Below are 17,943 nucleotides of genomic sequence, written 5' to 3' on the forward strand. Positions count from 1 at the left end.
CAGAATATTTCAAAAAGGGAAGATATAGGGGAAGAGGTGGGGGTGAGAGACAGGAAGAAGAAGAAGAAGACACAAATTTTTCTCCTTGTGATGTGCATCAATGGCACACAGACTTGCTTATTCCAAAGAAAGGCAAATGATGCCCCATCTTTCTGAAATAGCTACACAGCAAACCACACAACTGAACCCAGTGTTTGATGCTCTCTCCCTCTCTTTTAAGAAGATTTGTCAATGTTTAACCTCTTAACCCTCAAATATACTTGAGACCAGAAGCTTTCCCTCCAAAATGTTTTTGCAATGGAAGACAGCCAAAGCCTTGCACCTACCCTAAATTGCCCTTTAGAAGTCATCATTTCTCAGACAAAGTAAAACTCACATGGATGCAGTTCAACTGCAAGTAAATTCTTGCGAATGTTGTTTCTAAGGCTAGCTTTTACACTTTTGGCTTTTTGACCAACCGAAAACTACTTGCAAACACTTTGCTGCTGATGACCTTCTAAACAGTACTCCACACACAGCTTAGGGCAACTTTCATCAAAAAGAATTTGTAAGAATACTATCGAGGATAATGCTGGGCAGCATTTTACAGTCGCCTACTGACAGGTTGGAGATGGACCTCTGATTGCATGAGACCTTTAACCCTTTAGAATCCTTGTTTCCTTGAATAGGAGTGCCATCTTCACCAATGCTCCACATTTCGATTATCTCCAAAAGTGTATTGGAACTAGTTTTTGCTCTTCTCCCCTACAGCCCTTGCTGGCAGTGACTCTGAACAAGGCCTGGGATAGGGGAATACAACTGGGCACAGTAACCAAGCCCCAGGGCTCTAGGAGGCTGGTATGTCTGGGTCGGGGTGAGGCAGTTGTATCTGGGTAATGGGTGGGGCTAGTGTCTCCACTTTGGGTTCTGGGGTTAGGGCTGGGGGCCTGTCCTAAAGAGCACCTTGGTTTGTGATTCTGCCCTTGTTCCTGACTCTGAGTATTTGTGAGTCTGGGCTACTATAAGACTAACTGCCTCCTCACCTATTTTAAATTCTTCACCTGGCTTTGAATATATTTTAACTGGATGGTTAATATGTAGGTTGCATTAACCTGTCTTCATGCAGATTCCAAAGCATATGCCAGCTCCCCCACCAGTCAATTCTATTTGCATCTCTGAATCAAAGTATACAACATGGTGATTGGAACTTCTTTGGAGCAGTGACTATGTCCACATCTCTGGACTAAGTGGTCTGGGTTAAAGTCTTACCTGCTCCAAAGGTGCATCATAACATGTCTGGGCAAGTTGGTCAAAAATATCTAGAGGAGAAAGGATTCCTGAAGAAGGGCTTATGCCCGAAACGTCGGATTCCTGAAGAAGGGCTTATGCCCGAAACGTCGATTCTCCTGTTCCCTGGATGCTGCCTGACCTGCTGCGCTTTTCCAGCAACACATTTTCAGCAAAAATATCTAGAACCTGATCAGCTTAGAATACCAACAGTCATTAGTTAGAGATGCCCCTAAATTAAAGGAAATTATTGGAACTGAGTAAGCACATGAGCATGTTCACAGAGATAAATACTAGCAGAAACTGATTGGGTCAAAAGGCTTCTTTCTTTTGTTTTGTAAAGTACCCAGCCTTCATACCGGAATATCCTATAACACCCAAAGCCTCATTCATGAACATCACAGCCTTTATGGCAATTTTGATTTTCAGGATCAAAATTGAAATGCTGATGCCGATATCAGGAGTAGTAAGAAAAGGTGTGTCTTTTTCTGAGAGTAAACAGCTTAGTACATGTAGGACTGATCTTTTGTGCGTTCCTCACAGGGCAGTACGCATTAATTATTTGCTCTGAGTTATGCTGATTGGTACAAATATTTTGTTTGAACTATTATCCAAGTCTGCACAGCAATAGCTTTTTACTAAAGGAATACACTCCCTTTTGAATTCCATTATCTGTCTTCTAAATCCTTTAAAATAACAATAAAAAAGAAGTGGCCTTTAAAGTTTTTTTTGGATAGCTGTCAAAGAACCTCATTGTGATGGTTATGTTTGATTATTCCATTCACCAATGTGCACTTGGGAATTTCATTCAAATACCTGAATCATCAAATGAAACACTTATGATGGTCCTGCACTACTGAACAAGAAAACTTAGTTTTAGAGTCGTACAGAATGGAAACAGACCCTTTGGTCCAAGTAGTCCACACCAAACATGTTCCCAAACTAAATGAATCCCACTAGCCTGCATTTGGCCCATATACTTCCAAACCTTTCCTATTCATATATTTACCCAAATACCTTTTAAGTTTTGTAACCTATTACTGCATCCACCTCTTCCTTTGGAAGTTCATTCCATACACAAACCACTCTCTTTGGTAAAAAAAATGTTGTTCCCTCATGTCCTTTTAAAACTTACTCTTCTCACCTTAAAAAGTGCCCCTTAGTTTTGAACTCACCCACTTTAGGACAAAGCCTCTTGTTATTCATCTTATCTATGGCCCTCATGATTTTATAAACCTGTATAAGGTCACCGCTCAAACTCGTACACACCAGTGAAAAAGTCCTAGCCTATCTAGCTTTTTTTTTTATCAAACCCTCCATTTCCAGTAGCATCCTGGTAAATCTTTCTAAACCCTCTCCAGTTTAATAATATCCTTCCTATAGTAGGGTGACCAGAACTGCACACAGTACTCCAGAAAAGTCCTGTGCAACCTCAACATGACCTCCCAACTCTTGTAAGCAAAGGTCTGAGCAATGAAGGCAAGCATGCTAAATGCCTTCGATCTGTGATTCAAATTTCAAAGAATTATGTACCTGAACCCCCAGATCTGTCTGTTCTACAACACTATCCAGGGCTGTACCATTAATTGTATAAATCCTGCCCTTGTTTGTTTTACCAAAATGCAATATCTTGCATTTATTCAAATTAAACTCCATCTGCCAGTCCTCAGCCCATTGACCCAATTGATCAAGATCTCTTTGTAATCTTGGATAACCTTCTTCACTGTCCACTGCACCACTAATTTTACTAACCATGCCTCCTATATTCTCATCCAAATCATTAATATAAATGACAAACAAAAATGGACTTGGTACTGATCCTTGTGGAACACCGCTGGTCACAGGACTCTAATCCGAAAACAACTCTCCACCACCATCCTCTGTCTCCTACCATAAAGCCAATTTTATATCCACTGGCAAGCTCTCCCTGAATGCCATGTGAGTTAACTTTACGAATTAGTCTTCGATGCAAAGGCTTTACTAAAGTCCATGTAAACAATGTCTACCACTCTGGCCTTATCAATCATCTTGCTTACTTCCTCAAAAAAGTCAATCAAGTTTGTGAGACATGATTTTCCTCGCACAAAACTATGCTAACTATCCTTAATCATTCCTTGCCTCTACAAATGCAAGTAAATCCTATCTCTTAGTATCACCTTCAACAACCAATTAATGTTAGGGTCCTGAGTAGTACTGTAGAACAGAGAGACCTAGATGTTCAGGCCTCTCAAGCTTCTCCTTACAGCCTTCCTTAAATAAAGACACAACATTAGCTACCCTCCAGTCCTCTGGTACATCACCAGTGGTTATAGGTGATACAAATATTTCTGCTAGGGGCCTTGCAATTTCTTCCCTAACTTCACACAATGTTGTGGGATATACTTGATCAGGTCCTGGCGATTTATCGACCTTTATGTTTTTTAAGACCTCCAGCTCTTCCTCTTCTTTAATGTGGAACTGTTTTAAAATATCAATACTTATTTCCCTGAGTTCTCTTGCATTTATTACTTCTCCACAGTAAAAACTGATGCAAAAGAGGATTGATGAGGGCAGAGCGGTAGATGTGATCTATATGGACTTCAGTAAGGCGTTCGACAAGGTTCCCCATGGGAGACTGGTTAGCAAGGTTAGATCTCACGGAATACAGGGAGAACTCACCATTTGGATACAGAACTGGCTCAAAGGTAGAAGACAGAGGGTGGTAGTGGAGGGTTGTTTTTCAGACTGGAGACCTATGACCAGTGGAGTGCCACAAGGATCGGTGCTGGGTCCTCTTTTTTTGTCATTTATATAAATGATTTGGATGCGAGCATAAATTATAGTTAGTAAGTCTGCAGATGACACCAAAATTGGAGGTGTAGTGGACGGCGAAGAAGGTTATGTTAGAATACAACAGGATCTTGATCAGATAGGCCAATGGGCCAAGAAGTGGCAGATGGAATTAATTCAGATAAATGCGAGGTGCTGCATTTTGGGAAAGCAAATCTTAGCAGGACTTATACACTTAATGGTAAGGTCCTAGAGAGTGCTGCTGAACAAAGAAACCTTGGAGTGCAGGTTCATAACTCCTTGAAAGTGACATGGCAGGTAGCTAGGATAGTGAAGAAGGCATTTAGTATGCTTTCTCTTATTGGTCAGAGTATTGAGTACAGGAGTTGGGAGGTCATGTTGCGGCTGTACAGGACATTGGTTAGGGCACTGTTGGAATATTGTGTGCAATCCTGGTCTCTTCCTTATCGGTAAGATGTTGTGAAACTTGAGAGGGTTCAGAAAAGATTTATAAGGATGTTGCCAGGGTTGGAGGAGTTGAGCTATAGAGAGAGGCTGAACAGGCTGGGGCAGTTTTCCCTGGAGTGTCGGAGGCTGAGGGGTGTGACCTTATAAAGGTTTACAAAATTATGAGGGGCATGGATATGATAAATAGACAAAGTATTTTCCCTGGGGTTGGGGAGTCCAGAACTAGATGGCATGGATTTAGGGTGAGAGGGGAAAGATATAAAAGGAACCTAAGGGGAAACATTTTCACGCATAGGGTGGTACGTGTATGGAATGAGCTGCCAGAGGAAGTGGTAGAGGCTGGTACAATTGCAACATTTAAAAGGCATTTGGATGGGTATATGAATAGGAAGGTTTGGAGGGATATGGGCCGGGTGCTGGCAGGTGAGACTAGATTGGGTTGGGATGTCTGGTCGACATGGATGGGTTGGACCAAAGGGTCTGTTTCCATGCTGTACATCTCTATGACTCTATGATTCTAAATTATTGTTTAATATCTTTCCCATCTCCTGAGGTTCTGGCAGAGAACTTAAAAGACCCACTCTACTTGGCCAGATTGTTATAAATGACCTAAAAAGTAATCAGAGTATTGAAAAGCAAATGCAAAGCAATTGAAATTATATCTCAAAAGGAATGTCACCTCTGTAATGTTCCCATGGCACAATAATTTCTGTATATGTAACAGACCTATTAAAATATTTACATTAATGTAACATTCATTCTAATCTAGTTTTAAGAGTCCTTTTGCCAACATCATTGACTTTACACAATATACATGAAGGGTGAGACACTAATGAAAGTATCAGTTTGGTTTCTCATTAGTTACAATGTAACAACCAGAGTAGCTCACAGTTTAAAATTTACCAAATGATCAAGTAATGGTCCAGTTAACCCAGTTAACTGGATCATACGAGTTGGATGCAGAATAACACCAACAGCATGGATTCAATTCCTGTACCGGAGGAGATAATTTACGTGTGTCCTACCTCCTTACCTTACTCCATTGTGGGATACGACCTGATCAGTAAACTTGTGCATTGTGAGAGTGCAATACGTAGAGGGAGAATTTATTAAGTGGGTCACATTAAGACTTAATTCTTATCACACAGTTGACTAATCTTTTGGGTCTTTGCAAATGTTAACATTTTCTCAGTATTTAGGTGTCACAGATTGGAGCTCATTGTGCATTCAATTTGTTTCTTACATGAGGGAGAGATGCAGAGATGGAAATATAACTTGGATCTGGTTACATCAAATCACTTTAGGTGGAAATTAGCCTCAAACGTTTACTTGAAAGAAACCAAAAAAAGGTTCCCATTGACATTTACACAGTTTCCCCATCAATAGTTCTGTGACTAATTTCAACACAGTCTCTTCTCAAGCATTTTGTTATAATTGGAAAAAAGAAATTGAGTCAGCAAAATATTAATTAGATGGAAGTCAATCATTCCTGTTTCTTTGTATTCATTTCAACAAAATTAAAATTCTAAACCTGAACTTTATTTTTTTTTATTCTTTCATGGGATGAGGGTGTTGCTGACTGGGCCACATTTATTGCCCAGAAGGCAATTAAGGGTCAGCTACATTTCTGTAGGTCTAGTGTAACATGTAGACCAGACCAGGTAAGGATGGCAGTTTCCTTCCCTAAAGGACATTAGTGACAAACCTTCAATTGGCTGTGAACCAATTGTAGTTGGTGAGTGGAGAATGGACAATCATATAATACCTTATTGTTTGCAGTTTTCAAAGAGTTCCTTAATTTCAAAAACATCTCTCTCTGTAATTGGAATCATTTTGCTATTATTAAACCTTCAAAATTCTAATCTTTATCTCGTCTGCCCATATTCCACCTTGGGACCCTCCAACCTCATGGCATCAATGTGGATTTCACTAGTTTCCTAATTTCTCCTCCCCCCCCCCCCCACCCCCCTTTATCCCAGTTCCAACCTTCCAACTTGGCACCGCCCTCATGACCTGTCCGACCTGTCCATTTTCCTTCCCACCTATCCACTCCACCCTCCCCTCTGACCTATCACCATTATCCCCACCTCCATCTCCCTATCACACTCTCAACTACCTTCCCCATCCCCACCGCCTCCCATTTATCTCACCATCCCCTCAGCTCACAGCCTCATTCCTGATGAAGGGCTTTTGCCCGAAACATCAATTCTCCTGCTCCTTGGTTGCTGCCTGATCTGCTGTGCTTTTCCAGCACCACACTCTCAACTCTAAACTCCAGCATTTGCAGTCCTCACTTTCATCTAGACCTTTCCTTTAGTCCAATCCTCCCCTTTTTCCCTGCCTCTGTATTTGCTTAAAGTAAATGTTAAACCTTATCCACTTTTTCATCCTGAAACATCAACATTTTTTAAGCAAATGTAAGAATTAGGAGTGGGAGTAGGTCATTGAGTCAATTGGGCCTAATCTGCCATTTAATAAGATCATGGCTTATCTGGTTGTGGCTTCAACTCTACTCTTCACCTACCCCTGATACCCGATGGCTCCCTTGTGAGTTAAGAATCATCCAACTCAGCCTTCAATCACCTGTCTCCATTGTTCTCTGGGGAAGACAGTTCCACAGACTCATGGATATGAGGGACAAAAAAAACTGCAGATGCTGGAATCCAAGGTAGACAAGCAGGGGGCTAGAAGAACCCAGTAAGCCAGGCAGCATCAGGCTGTGGAGAAGTCAACGTTTTGGGTGTAACCCTTCTTCAGGACTGGGGGGTGGGTGTAAGGGGAGCTGCAGATAAAGAGGGTGGCGGTGGTGGAGGCAGGGTGGTGAAGTGGGGATAGGTGAAGACATGTAGAGGGTATGACCTGGTTGGTCAATGGGAGGAATGAATACGGTAGGTGGCTGGGAGGAGTGGAATGGAGGGGGAGGGGTTGGGAAGGGAGTAGGGGGATGGGAAGGGAGGTTAATTGGAACTGGAGTACTCAATGTTGAGTCCTCCAGGCTGTAGGCTACCCAGGCAGAAGATGAGGTATTATTCCTCCAATTTGCAGTTTGGTTCATTGTGGCAATGGAGGAGGCCAAGGATGGTCATGCCAGAAAGGGAGAGGGAAGGGGAATTAGAACTTCCCAGTCACCTCCTGTGTCTATGTGGGATTCCTCTGGGTTTTCTGGTTTCCTCCCACGGTCCAAAGATGTGCAGCTTAGGTTGATTGACTATGCTAAATTGCCCATAGTGACCAGAGATGAGCAGAATAACCATGGGAAATGTAGGGTTGCAGGGGGTGGATTGGGTGGGATGCTCTTCAGAGGGTCAGTGTGGTCCGAATGGCCTGCTTCCACACTTTAGGGATCCCATGATATTCTGAGAGAAAATAACTTCTCATCTTAGATTTAAATGGATGAATTTACTCTTCACTGATTATCCCAGCTTAGTGAGTGTTTCTGGCAATTTCAGTTTTATTTCCTTTTGATACCATGCTTCTTAATCTTATCAACAAGCCTTATTAAACGTCTGTTGAAAATCTATTCACTATTTATTGTATTTCCTTTATCAACACACTTGCATATTTTTAAGACATTACTTGCCTTTTACAATGCTATATTTGCCTTCCTTAGCTCCTAAATTTCTCTAAAACATCAAAGGAAGCAGTTTGAAAAGAAACATAATCAAGATAGTTGTGGAAGTCAATGAGCTTTGAATAAATGTCAATGAATAGTCTGGGCTGGATTTTTGTTTTGGTGAATCTTTCTGCCCCCAAACCCTTATCGGATCAACATTACACATCTGGCAAATAATTATAGGAATGACCAATTAGCACCTCAAGCCATGTTTTCCATCCAGTTAAAGAGGGAGAACAGGCTGCCAAGGAAGACCTCCAGTAATAATACATTTGCAGTTCCACACCGGCTCAGGGAGCACTTTTTCTCGTTCATTCATGGGATGTGGGCATTGTTAGCAAGGCCAGCATCCCTAACTGCCCTTGAGGTGATGGTGATGAGACACTGTCTTGAACCACTGTATGTATAAGAGAGGGAGACAGAATTTACTGCATGGTTTGGCCAGCCTCTGAAAACGTACAAAATATCCAATTTAAAATGACTACAAATGTAGGTACAATCCCCTGCCTTTGATGACCAGTGGCCACAATTGTGGTCTGAAAGCTCCAGTCATCCGTAGCTGGGTACAGCACACCCCTTCCAACACTCAATGATTTATCACTGGACTGTGTCCCTGGTTCTGTTGTGATTGTCATATTGTCTAACTATTATCAGGAAAATTTTCCTGCACTCCTAATAGCCCTTTAAGGGCCTTTATTGATCACCTACTGCTTGTGGATGGTTAGCCATCGCTCCCACCTTCAATTGGCTTAAAGCTGAGCTGGCTGCCCAATGCTGTGAGAACAGGTGTCTGTAGGCATGGGGCCTCTGCCACAGCGTCCAATTTCCACACACGCCTTCCTCCTGCTAGGGTTTTACACCCAATTATCCAAATTGCATTGTTATAATGCTGCATTAATTTTACGGCAAATGGTGATATAGCAAAGATAAATGAACACAGCCATGACTGGAAATTTGTTTCCTTATTCAGGTATCCCTCATAACTTTATTTCTTATTTTGCTCCATCAAAGTACTCTGGAAACAAAATGTTTAGTTATATTCTTACCATAGTGTCATTGGTTTAGCATTTGGATCTAGTATTAGTGGGGCTTCAACACAGGAATTAAAAGTAGTTAATGGTCCTGAAACTGGCCATGCCCTTCCACTGCAGTCTTCTTTTCTTGCATTCTGTCCCTGTTCAGAGACAACCTTTTATCTTTTGAGCCACACAGTTACTTGTTCAAATCCCACTTGAGCACAAAATTCGGCTCAGATACTCTACTACAGTAGTGCCATAGCTGCTGCCTTTCAAATAAAAAGTTCAAATCACTCATGTGGACACAAAAGATTCTGTGATGTTATTTTGAATAAGGGCAGGGAAATTAATTTTGGGTTTTGCCCAATGTTGATCCCTCAAGCAATATCACACAAACAGATTAGCTGGTCACCATTTCACTGCAGTTTGTGGAATTTGCTGAGTGCAAGTTGGCTGCCATTTTCCATACATTGCAACAATGACTAATACTTCAGAAGTACGTTTCTGATTGGAATGTGCTTCAATATGTCTGATGGTAACGAAAAGCTTTATATATGTAAGTTTTCTTTCTTTGTACTGGGAATGAATGCAACCTTTCATAATATATCTCATTTTGTGTATTTGGATTCTGTAATAAGCAGTCGATTCTAGTGAAGCTAATTTTCATGGAGCCATGTAACAAAATTCTTGTCTAGACAAGTCAGCCCTTTGCACATTCAGACATTACTTAGCTCTGTCAGCTTGGCTTATTTGGTAGCACTCTACTCAAGAATGTTTTATTTTGAGCCCCTCTCTAGAATTTTGAAGACGTAATCTAAGATGAAACTTCAACTCCAATTCTGGAGATTATTTTTCCTCAACCAATGCCTGCAAAAACAAATTAACTGCTGATTTATATCATTTTTGTTTGTGTAGATTTGATGCATGCTAAAAAGCTGCTTTGTCTGCCTACATAGCACCAATCACTGTCTTTCTTTAGAATTAAATGCATGAATCTTTCAGATGGGGCAAGTTGCTATTGGCCTGTGAGATTTTCTTATTTCTATCATTCAAATTCAACTCTGGAATCTCAGCTGATGTCTGTCAGCAACATCATCCAATAGAACAAATGTGCCATAGCATTGGATTTATCTCTCTGAGTTCAACTAATGCCTCACTTTCTGAATAACTCCTTCAGGTTAGATATTAGCTCTAAGGAGGGGAAAGATCAAAGTGCCTGCTGGTTTGAGGTCACAAAGCACATAAGAACAAGTTATCATGATTTCCTAATGGGTTTAATGGTAGGATCCCGTTCCACTTCCTAGTCACAACTAAAAGCTGATGGTTCAGCAGCTAAACTTCTGGCACCAGGCCACTATCAGGCTCAGAGGACATTAAGGGAAGCCAGAGGCGGAGGAAGAACAGGTTAAAGGGGAAAGGAAGATTGGAATTTGGAACAGGGAAGATTAGAAAACCCTGAGCAGGGAATGATGGTGATAAGGAGCCAGGAAATCCTGGGAAGCTACAGTCAGGGTAGACCGAATGGCAGAGGTAGATTGAAAGCCTCCAGAGAGAGGGGATTTCAGGGCTTGCAGAAACTAAACAGTAGGACAATAAGACCAGGGGATTGGCAATGTAAGATCATAGTGAGTGGGCGAAGCAAGAACATTGGATCTTTCAGATTTAGCCTTAATCTTCAAAGTGTGGATCTATCATTGTTCAGTTATCTTTAGCCAGCCGGGGCGACCCAAGGTCTGGAAAAGTTGGTTGGCCAGAATAAAATTTGAAATGATGGTTTTAAAATTTAAAATGTTAACCTGCCTCCAGAAAGCAGGTTGATTGTCCATCCACTAACCCATGTCTGGAACAGGATGAAGGCAGGTTGCAATTGGAATTCAAAATTTTTAATATTTTAGAATCTCACCGAACGCAAAACAACTCATTTGTATTGTGGTTATATTTCCAGTCTTTATTTCCCTCGTGTCATTCATAAATGGCAGTGAGGACTAATTACCGCCTGTAAAAAAGAGAGGCCACCTATCCAAACTGCTGAAAATATTCTTGTCAAGATCTTTTGCCTACTCTTGTACATATTGACAGACACTAATCTGACCACAGGGTTTAAATAGCAAAGTTTGAAAGAAAATGCAAATGATTTATTGCCAATGTCCATTTCCTTCTTCACACCTAATTACCACCATGAAAACCTATCCATTTCTACTTTTGTAATAACTTCACTCAAACTAACCATACACTAAGCAAATACTTGGAGAGATGATGTACAGATGGGAGTTACTGAGAATATAAGATAAGGAAAGAAATTACTGCATAAAAAGAAGAACACTTTAAAAGCATTCTTCCCTTAATTCCCGTTTTGACCTGTGGACAGATTCAGTAGTGTTGTTTGACAACTGTATTAATAAATAAGGTCAAATCAGCAAATCACCAGGTTGGAAACCATGACCAGCCAAAATTAACTACTCATGGTGAAAGTTACCATCACCCCAGTTAATGCCATATATTTTACACACAACTACTGCAACAGAATATTTCGGTATAAGAAAGAATGGGATTGTCTGTAATAAGAACTTGCAGACAAAGCTAGGAGTTCACTATAACTTTCTAAATTGCAAGGGCTTGTGAACTTGCTTAATAATATATTGGTTGCATTGGACATTACCATATAGATATGATCTTTGGCTGACAGTTTACAGATGTAATCGGAACGGATATAAATGAGTGGACATGGAGACGACAGCTGGATTAGTTTATTCCATATTTCAGTGCAGCAAGCATTACTTTCCATTGAAAAGATTTCATCAACTTCTGTCAGATTAAGTAACATATGACCTTACTTCTAGAGTTCAACAGTTAGATTGTTTCAAACTTATCATTAGAATGATTTTACTGTAAGTAACTTACATTAAAATACTAAAGTACTTAGAGGAGCCATCAATGATTAAAACAGTCTGTAGGGTTCTATGGTATCACTTTACCCAGTACTGACATTCACAGATGGGCTCTGCCAATGCATCCCCGATATTTAAATTGCAAATATTTATGCTGAACATACTTTGAAGTACCCCTTTCCCCCCGGCACTGCTGAATCTCTACATCAAACAGCCAGGTCTAAAATGTAATAGGAACTGGCTGTCATGTGGAAAGATTCCTGATAGAAAAGAGGAAATTTAATTCCAATTACAGGATTTTTAAAAATTACTGATAGAGTGGGCTCAAAAATTACTAAAACAAGCATAAAACACTTTCATGAACAAAAATTAAAACAAGCATAATTCTGTACACCCTTTAGATTTAGTATTTAAAGCGATGAAACATTCCCTCACGCATGGAGTTGTTATTAAAATTTTAAACTAATCCAGTTTCTGTTAAGAAAAAGCTCCTTATAAATTTGTGCAATCAAAACAGGCCTTTATGTTTGAGCTTATGATGTGTTGTTTTTAGTAATTACGATGGTGTTTAGCAGGGGCTGCACTGGAGGTGATGCAGATGCTATTTTGCTACTAAATCAGCACTCATAGCTCCATCAATACAGTGCCAGATTTTGTGACCTTATTCACATCTGTCTGGGAGACAGGCTATACCACTCTAAAAAAAAACATTCTTGGCTAATCTACAGGTACAATTATGTCAAACAGGAGATGCACAGGTTAATTTGTGGTTGAGATGAACACAGGAGATGGAAAGTGTTGCCAGAAAGGGAGGCTTCAGTAAGGGGCAAAGTGTCATCACCCAAGAGTTAAATTTCAATCATAGCCGAGAGGTCAATGCAATCAGCCACATTAAAAGGGGATATGGGCAGGTTACTGGCAGGAGGATGAGCAAGGCGAGTGGAATAGTGAGGTTAGCTCTCAGTAGACACACTGGATGTAGTTTAACTGGAAGAGCATGGTGGTTGTATGCCACTTCTCGTGTGCTGGGAATCACAACTAATGCAATTACAATGCCGGTGCCAAGTGAGAGTGCTGGGCTTAGAAACCCTGTGCAGTGATGCAACAAGATGAGCAGCAAGTATCCATGCCCACCATCAGCTGACTCAGGTTTAGGTTGGGATGGCTTGCCTGGGTGAACACTCAGTCTCTGCAGACAGGAAGAGCCAGTGTTGCATTTGTCATCAGATCCTCCTGCTGCAGAGCTATTGAGATATTTCTTCATGATTTATAGAATATTCCCCTTGACACTTTCTACCAACTATCCATCACCACTCCCTGGAAAATCATCCAATCAGATCACCACCAAATCCTACACCCCAATCTGCACACACTTCCAGCTGTGTCTAAATACAAAGAGCAACACCACGGAGGTTCAGGAATACCCCCCCTCGCAGAAGTCCTTCTCTTGCTGCCGAACAAGCACTGATCCCTGCCATGGCCTGATTGTTTCAATGCCTGGTTTCCTCCATGGAAAGGTTGCCAATATCCATAGTGAGTCAGGTCTAAGGTATGACCTAAATGTGTACTGTCCTACATTCCATCACTCAGAATGTCGGCTCAGCACAGCAGTGCACATGAGGGCGAAGAGTAATCTCCCTCAGGGTGCCATTCAACTTCAGGCTACAGGGTATGCCATGATGTACCAACAAAGGAAGGGGAAGCATTGTCCAGCCTCCCAGGGACTTTCCACTTAGGGTAGGCATTTGTTTCTGATCCTCCAGAGACTCCTTTGGATAGGCCAAGTTGGATTCCCCTTCCCTTATGCATGAAGCCCCTAGGAAGCTGGGCCCTCCCTCAAAGCAATGGTCCACCAATGGCTATCACCAAGATCAACAGGGCACCACTATCGGCATGAACTGATAAATGAAGCCAATCTGAGGGAACCTTGGTGACCAAGGTACTGAGATCTAAAAGTATGTGCATGCAGAAAGATGATTCAGAATAGTGGCTAATGTGCCAGTGTGAAACCTGTATCCTCTCATTTCATTTCATCCTGTGTGATAAATGTCAGCACCTCCTGTTTTTCTAGGGGGTAGAGGACATGAATAGTGTGGTAGCTCCGAATGGAGGCTAGCAGAGCTGGGTCAAGTCAGGTAAAGCTTTGAAAGTAAGTTACTGACTGTCATGAAGGAGTTGTATTCCTGGGCAAAGTGATTAAAGATCAATTGTCTCTGATGGCCCTGGCACATCTCTCCATCGCCTGACATCAGCACTTCTGTCTTCCTCTTCGTATTCCTCTGCATCAATGCCATCATCTCAGATGGAGAGCAACTCCTCATGTCCTCACATTGCAATTCTTCTTCCCTTTTCATTGAAACGTTGTGCAGCACATAGCAGACTCCAATAATCCTAGACACTCTCTGTGATGTATATTGTTTCGCCATGTTAGACCATTCAAAGCGGTGAATGTGCATTTTCAGCAATCTGGTCTGCTATCTGACTGCCCTTATTGATCAGAATGCCACATTGTAACAATCCTTCATGGCACTGTGAGGATATGGCACTGGTATCATATCCTCTGGGAATAATATTTGTTACCTGTTATTGAATAGGGCCTCAGATTGTTATACTAACTATTGTTGTGTGGCCAAGGCTCTGCTCTGGTGAATAGTGGCTCAGTGGTTGGAACTGCTGTCTCACAGTTCTGGGCACCTGGGTTTGATTCCAACCTCAGGTGACTGTGAGTTTGCACATTCTCCCCATGTCGGCATGTGTTTCCTCTGGGTGCCCCGGTTTCCTCCCATAGTCTAAAGGTGTGCAGGTTAGATGGATTGGCCATGCTGAATTGCCATAGTGTCCAGAGATGTGCAGGCTTGGTGGGTTAGCCATGGAAAATGGGGATAGCTTGGGGATCTGGGTGGGATGCCATTCAGTAGGTCAGTGCAGACTCAATGGGCCAAATGGCCTCTATCTGCACTGTGGGAATTCTATAAGTATTCCTCTCCACCCCTCCCCCATGGACTGTAGAAATATTGTGTGTAATGAGGCCCATCCACAAGTGAACAGTGTGGGGGAGGCAAGTAAGAGCATGTGGCTATACATGGCTTTCATTCCTTAAGGGAATGTATGGGCCTCCTAAGAGCACCTGTCAAAACACCCCCTGAGGAGAGATGGGGAAGGAGCAAGGAGAAGATTCTCAAGAGGCAGCTTTATCCATCTAGGATCCTCCAAACGCATTTCCCCTACCTCTACCTTCGCTGGTAATTCTAATGGTTATGAGTCATGGAGGAGGTGCCCACCGAACTCTACCACCCCTTACAATTGAGCTGTGGTCCAAGAGCAGGGCAAAGACAGCAACGCCAGTGATGGTAAAGGTGAATATAGCTTTGATTTTTTTTTCCCACACAAGACCTTTCCAGGATGGAAGCAGCAAAAGCATAATTTAAGGCAGGCAGTGACAATGACACTAGACCAGGTTAATACTCTGGGGACTCTGGTTCAAATCCCACCATAGCAGATGGTAAAATCTTCATTCGGCAAAAAACCAGGAACAAGCACCGAGCCTAATGGTGACAATGTAACTAATGTTGATTGTTGTAAAAGCCCATCAGGTTCACTAATATCCTTCGGGGAAGGAAACTGCCATCCTTACCTGGTCTGATCTACATGTGACTCCAGACCCACAGCAATGTGATTGACTCTTAACTGCCCTCTGGGCAATTACGGATGAGCAATAAATTCTGCCCATATCCCATTAACAAGTAGAAAAATATTTCCCAGTTTATGGTCTATTACTGTATCGAAGGGTTTGAATGTCAAGCGAGAAATCACCACTGTGTTCTCCCTGAATAGAGTGCAGACAGAATGTGACAGGAAGTAGGCATCCCTATAGTACAGGGTGCCATCAACAGCACTCACATGATTTTACATGGATGAATGTTCATGGAATTGCAAGTTAAATACATTCTGGGTGATGTGACAGCCCATCACTGACAAGCTGTTTAATCAAATATCTCACACAAAACCCAACAATGGGAAACCAAGGTTTCAGATTTCACCTAATGTTCCAAAGGGTTACAGAGCTGGACTGCTTAACTAATGTAATAGTGGCACTTACAACAGAGTCCTGATGAAGGGTCCTACCCGAAACAACGACCCTCCTGCTCCTCAGATGCTGTCTGACCTGCTGTGTTTTTTGCAGTGCCACAGTTTATCAATTCTGACTCTGCAGCATCTGCAGTCCTCACTTCTCTAGAGATGGGGAGGGGGGCAAGGCTATGGAGGGATTTGAAGTCAAGGACAAGACTTCTAAAATAGAGACCTTATTTGACTGAAAATCAATGTAGGTCAGTAGGTACAGGGCAATGGATGAATGGGACTTGGTGCGAGTCAGGATATGGGCAGCAAAATTTTGGATGATCTCAAGTTTGCAGAGAGTTGGACATGGGAAATCAACAAGGGGTGTGCTGGCATAATCAACCAAGGGGTAAATAGCAAATAGCACAAAATGTACACGCTCCCTGTATTGCCAAATGGGTATGGAGTAACCTCGCATTGTTATCCCTGCATTTGCTTTGGAGGGTTATCCAGTTCTGCTTGGTGAGCTTCTATTTTGAGGTGTAATCCACATCCGTATAGGGCTCTGTATTTAGGGTTATCTTGTAATCTCATGCATTTTTTTCCAGTGGGGTAGATTTTATTTTGTCCTCACACCCTGTGCACACATAATGTGCATTGCTAGCATTGTATCTCCATGGCTCAAACTCACCACTTTTACAGAGATGACACTGATTGGAGGTACTTTATTTAGAACTTTGTGAGTGTTCAGTTGCTCAATAGGATTGTAACTAAAAATGATTTAAAATGTACCATATGTTGCCAATTAACAGGTTGAATTGTTTAACAATAATATAGTAGTTGCACACACAAAACTAGGCATTTTGCAAGTGATAAAACTGACACACATACTGTTCCTGAACCTTGCTTCTTTCTTTGTGTTTACAATAATGTAACTATAGTTAAACGTATGACTTCATTCAGTTTCTTTACAATTTTTACGACAACTTCAATGAAGAATGAAAGATTACAGCAACAATAACTTGCAGATCTACTGTTTTGTGGTTTGTCAAAAGAGGAGTCACTTCTTGGCTTTTGGGCTGAAGGGAAGAGATTCCTGCCAGATTCCTGCCAGCTTTCCCTAAACAGAGGTCTCCTCCTCTTGCAGGTTAATTAGAAATTTCTCATCAAAAGCTCATTGTGCATATGGTTAACAGCCTCTGGGAGCTGTGCTAATTGCTTCATGAGACATGTGTGGCCTGGTGAGCAATGGTTTATACCTATGGATGCGACTCACCCTTGTCATGCATTTTAAACAAACTTACGCTTGTATGAGTTAATATTTTTAATTCAGCTACTTTTAGATTTGCTTATGGGTGGTCTGACTACTTCAGCAGTTACATATCGACCGCCACCTGCCAATCAGAAGGTGACGAATTGCATTTTTAAAATTACAGTGTTGAAACTTGCCAAAACTGAGTTAGCTGTGCTTTGTTAGCTTTCAGCAAGGTTACTGTATGCCTCACTGCAGGGGGATTATTATGCTTATTCTGTTGGGGTGAGGCACAGAGCACAAGAAATGGACAGTGTTCAATTCAGGCAACCTCAATCATTCCTCTTGTCAGGCTGTGAGTAGGGAATTCAGGAAGATATCTTCCATACCAAAGCTCATCGACATCTGGAGAAAGTTAGCAGTTAAGGCCATTAATCCTCAGACTGCAGGTGGACTCATGGGGAAACTAACCTTCCTCGGGTTTATTTATATACAACTCCTGAAGTATAATAACTGTAACACTAAAATTATAATAAAAACAACATACAGATGTCAGGCATCAACCACTGTAATATCAATCCCATATAGTCAACATCTAAAATCTATTTTAAA

The 17,943-nt window shown here is 41.6% G+C and overlaps 1 protein-coding gene across 4 annotated transcripts in view; it reads right to left on the reverse strand.

Moving 5' to 3' along the window:
* slc9a5 (solute carrier family 9 member A5) overlaps positions 1 to 17,943 on the reverse strand; it is a 280,610-nt gene that overhangs the window by 28,466 nt on the left and 234,201 nt on the right. The gene's annotated exons all lie outside the window — the stretch shown is intronic.

Source organism: Chiloscyllium plagiosum, unplaced genomic scaffold, assembly GCF_037043375.1.
Source record: "Chiloscyllium plagiosum isolate Xiang-an unplaced genomic scaffold, Cpla_swu_hap1 HiC_scaffold_17, whole genome shotgun sequence".
In the NCBI taxonomy this organism is placed as follows: domain Eukaryota; kingdom Metazoa; phylum Chordata; class Chondrichthyes; order Orectolobiformes; family Hemiscylliidae; genus Chiloscyllium; species Chiloscyllium plagiosum.